The sequence below is a fragment of the Triticum dicoccoides genome, chromosome 2A (genome assembly GCF_002162155.2).
Source record: "Triticum dicoccoides isolate Atlit2015 ecotype Zavitan chromosome 2A, WEW_v2.0, whole genome shotgun sequence".
Lineage (NCBI taxonomy): Eukaryota > Viridiplantae > Streptophyta > Magnoliopsida > Poales > Poaceae > Triticum > Triticum dicoccoides.
This window is the reverse complement of record NC_041382.1, coordinates 636,132,151-636,137,116: the sequence shown is the minus strand read 5'-3', so window position 1 is coordinate 636,137,116 and position 4,966 is coordinate 636,132,151.

The following is a 4,966-nucleotide window of genomic DNA, read 5'->3' as shown; positions in this document are numbered from 1 at the left end:
CCCCCCCCACCTCCAGCCGTGGAGAACGAGCTGTCAACGCTCATCGCCGTCTTCGGTAACATGTTCGACGAAATGTCGGAGAGGTAAAACAATCCCTTGTTTTTCATTTTTTTTGTCAATTGGAGATGAGTGCAATGATGATGTGCATATGTGCTTATATTAATTTTTGTGTGTGCATTTGTAGTGCTGATGATGATGCATTTTTAACTTCACAAATGTTGTAAATAAAGAAAAAAAAGGCTTTTGAAAATGAAAGAAATGGGGTAGAGGGCGGCAGCCAAGCGGCGCAAGGCGGCGGCAGAGGAGAAGAGGCTGCAGAGGAGCGGACGGTGGAGCTCGAGGAGAGGAAGGTGGTTGTTGACGAACTTAAGGGCGCCAAGGAAAAAGCGAAAAGACTTATGTTCATGGACATAAGTTGTCTTGGCGTGAAGCAAGAGGCATACATTTTGATCTTCGTCGCGATGAAATGTTGGCAAAGGAGGCCATGCTATGAGCAACATGATGGGGGGCGACATGGTAGGAGGAATGGGTGGCAACATGGGAGGATTCACGGGTGGTTTGATGAACATGATGCATGGGAGGTGGCTTTGGTAAAAATGATAGGTGCCATGGGAGGTGCCTATGGTGGTGCGATGGGTGCTATAGGAGGTGGATTTTGTGGTACGATGGGTGGAGGCATAATGGGTGTCTTGGTGGAACAATGGGTGCCATGGGAGATGGCTTTGGTAACACCATGGGTGCCATGAGAGCTGGCTTCGGTCAAGGTCAAGGTGACGGCATCGATGGTGCACCATGTGACATGAACATGAAAAAGCTAGTGATGGCCATGAGGCCAATGTTCACAACGAGACCATTGTCGACACTGTGGCAAGTGACAACGGAGAAGAGGAAATTTGAAAGGCTATGGTACCTTTATGTTTATGTGCACTTTTGTTTGCTTCAACGATGAACTATGTTTGATACGATGCACTAGACGCTATGGTTTGCATTTCAAATTAATATGTGGATTCGTTGGTTAATTTGATATTTTTTAAGTTATGTGTGATGATTTTGAAAAGTTCAAATTAGTCATAGCTCATATATTGGTGTATATATGCATTTGAAGACAAAAAAATTGTGGTGTGACTACCGCTTTCACTTTTATTTTAGGCCATCAATTGGACTTGAAGGGTTTTAGTGTTGTAAAAATGCACTTTATGGTTTTGCAAAGTTGCTCCAACCACCTTTTGGTGCCCTATTATAGGCCACCTATTGGAGATTCTTTTAGCCCTCTAGCAGTCAGTTTTGCTAAGTCAGTTTTGCTCAGCTGTGAGCTTCCTCCTGTATGGTGTGGACTAGGTGTGTATGTGATGGTGTGGCACCGTCAAAGATGCAGGCATTGCGATGCTTCTAGATTGTTCAAGCGGTAGGAGAAACAAGTGTCCCGAGGACCTTGCGATGGTGAGCCGGGTAGTCTTGCATGGCCAAGGACAACCATTCGAAGAGGCTAGCAGTGTCGCTGGGTAGCTGGATGGTGAGACGGAACCAGTTGAGGATATCCTGCACCCAGTTATCAGTATGATCTAAGCCGATCGACCAGTGTAAGCCAAGTGCAGCACTCGACTTATGTGGTTAAAAGGCTCTTCGTTCAATATTTATCATGTATTTTCGTGTACTGTTTCTCTTACTTTATTGAAGTAGGGGTCCGAAGGGGAGGGGGCACATATGACAGTCGTTAATTTCGAGGTCAGGGCATCTCTAGAAGATCCCGTAAACCGGGCCACCCGCAAAATAATCGCCGATTTACGGGATGCATACCATTTTGCTGGCCCGAATAGATGTCGTATATTCGACCATCCCAGAATTTTTTTGCGGGATCCTAGATACACCGGCCCATTTCCTCCATATCTGTGGGATTTGAGCTCTTTTTTAGAGGGACCTGTAAAACATAGAAACTGTTGGCGGGAGGGAAGTTTCAGCTCCCTGCCTTCCATCCTCGCCCAACCGCCACCGTCAGAGCTCTATTCCGGCCATCCTCGCCGCCGGTTCGCCCCCACGTGCAGCCCGTCATGGCGTCCGACAAGGCACGGGCGGAGCTCGACGCCCTCCGCCATCGTGCGTGCAGCCCGTCACGGTTTTGATGAGGCGTGGGCGGAGCTCGACGCTCTCCTCCGCGTGTGTGTAGCCCGTCACAGCATCTGACAAGGAGTGTGGCGGCATGGGGGAGGGGGAGAAGCAGAGCGTGCGAACAGGTGCGTCGGTGGGTTGATGTTGACCCGACCCGCCCCATCGACGATGAAGGTGAGGGATCCAAAGGTGAGGCTCTCCCCTAGTGGGAGCCCGCCGGAGGCTGGGGAAGATCCAATCTAAGATTGGTCTCCAACTGACGCGGCCCGTGCCTGGCACACTAACTGACAGTGCAAAAATTTGTCAAATCCTTCGGTAGCGGTCCTAGTGTAGCTGGAAGTCTCGGAACGGAGGTCGCACGGGGAATTTACACAGGTTCGGGACTCCGAAAAGTAATACCCTATATCCTGCTCATGTTTGTTATTTATGGTTAAGGCATACCTCGTGCGAGGGGTTACAAGAGCATATATGAGATTTCTACCAAGAGTTGTTCCTACCGGAGTAGATGGGAATGAGAGGTCCCTAGCCTCCCTTAGTTATATAAACGGTAGAGGCTAGGGTTTTATAGAGGAGGAGATGCGATCTAGGGTAGCCGCTGCCATAGCTAGAGGTTAAGTTGGTCGCCAGGAGCTTATCCTCCTCTTCGGGCTCCCATCTATTGCTAGGACTTGTGGGCCCTCTGACAGGTATTCTGTCGGGCTACCCTCGGACAGCCACCCCCATGTATGACACCGTCACAAGGAAGTTAAGAGGCTCTTTGGTAAAAGGGATGTTTCTATTATTCATGCATGTAGGAATTAGAATGTTGTTAGTCATGCTCTTGTTGCTTTCGGTTGTACGGAAGGCTGGACGCTGTGTGGTTGTGCTTTGGACCCGCAGATGTTCCTCTACTTCGTAGGAACAAACTTGTCATTCGTTGAGCAATGAAATCCCTTTTAACCATGCAAAAAAAGAGAATGGATTCTTCATTTGATAAAATTGCTAGTGGTCGAGTCATAATATTTTTGTTGTCAGGAACATGACTTCACCTATTTATTTGGTTATAATTCCACTGGGAGATACATGCATTTTTTTTATCAATGTTCTAACCATGAACAAAATATACAATGACCATATATCACTTTGCTATTATTATCATATAAATAGTATTGTCATTACCTGTTTCTTTCGTATGGTACATTTGACCGAGACTAATATCTCATTACATGACGTGTTTTGGTGTGCGAATAATCCTAACCTCCAAGATTTCATGAAATGTGTTTCATACGTGTATTGGAGGCCGGAGTTTTGAAAAATGTTTGGCTAGGTCTCAGTCAATCACGATTTAACCAAATCTCAGTCAAGTGGCATGACATATATGAAAAGAAAATGCTAAAATGAAAATTTCGCGCGAGCCTTCATGCAAGATCTCATGTGTATAGCATCGACCGAGACATAAATTCTAGCTCCACTCAGATTTAGGGGGTGTTTGTTTCCAGGGATTTTTCTGTGTAGGGGCTATAAAAAGTCACTCTTAGAGACTTTTTTTACCAAACGGAGGGGGGGGAGTCTTTTTTGGGACTTTTCCAACAATGCCCCTCCATGCATTTATTGGCCCGCCACCCCATGATGTTGTTTGATTGTTATTTCTCTATATACTAGGACAACATGATCATTTAATAATCTCTAGGAAGGGACTAGGGACTTTTTAGTCTCTGGAAACAAACAAGGAGGGACTTTTTAGGGACTAGAGACTTTTTAGTTGGGACTAGAAAAAGTCTTAGGCTGGTCATAGTGGGGAGTAACTTAGACTACTGTCATATGCATGACACTAGTCTAAGTTACTACCCCCATAGTGCAACGTATCGTAGTAGTAGTGTCATAGTTTGTTTCATTTATTGTCTTATAGACTCATTTTACCTCGGGAAGCGCTATGTTACAGTAACATATTAGGCTGGTCGTAATGGTAGTATCATAGCTAGTATCATGCATGCCAACTAGGCAATTTTGATGATGTGTCATAACATTAAATGAAAAAAAAGAGGGTGTAGTATCATATCATGATACCGTATCATATTAAATGCGATGCTACTTTGTGTCATGCATGACAATAAATAGAGTACTACATGATACTAATATATGATACTATGCATTAGGAAGGTAGTATTATATACTAGTATCATATGCATGATACTAGTATATGATACTCCCCATTACAATCAGCCTTATGTTACTCCAAGCACCTTTCTTTTCATTAAATACTTGCCACATAAGCAAAATTGTCTTGAGATGTGTTAAGTTACTACGTAAGTTACCCCACTATGGCTAGCCTTAGGACTTATGAACCAAACAGGGCCTTAGCAACACTGTTTCGGAAAATTATGAGTTGCTCCAAACCCAACTGAAGTGTCAAGTGTGCGCTCCACCATTGTTCATCAGCCAACCAGGCGCCGTTGGATGGTTTCCCAAAGCGGCATGTTTCGCTCCCCTGTCCAGCTGTCCCTGTGGCGTCTCTTCGCTTTCGCGGAGTACTCCACTGTGTCACGAGCGAGCCTCCAATTAATTGCCTGCGTTCCCACTTAGCTTATGCGTCTCTTCGCATTCACGGCCTAGAGGCTTAGAGTACCAACCCAGTCCCAAAAACCCCAACCATGCCGCGGCCACGCGCTCCGGCTTCCGCCGCCGACTTGGTCGCCGCCAAGCTCGCCGCCCAAGGAATCAGCGCCCATCAGGTTGACCCCGACTACCTCAGCCACCTCCAGCACCTCCACCCCAACGGCGATTCCTCCGCCGACTTGGTCGCCGCCAGGCTCGCCGCCCAAGGAATCAGCGCCCATCAGGTCGACCCCGACTACCTCAGCCACCTCCAGCACCTCCACCC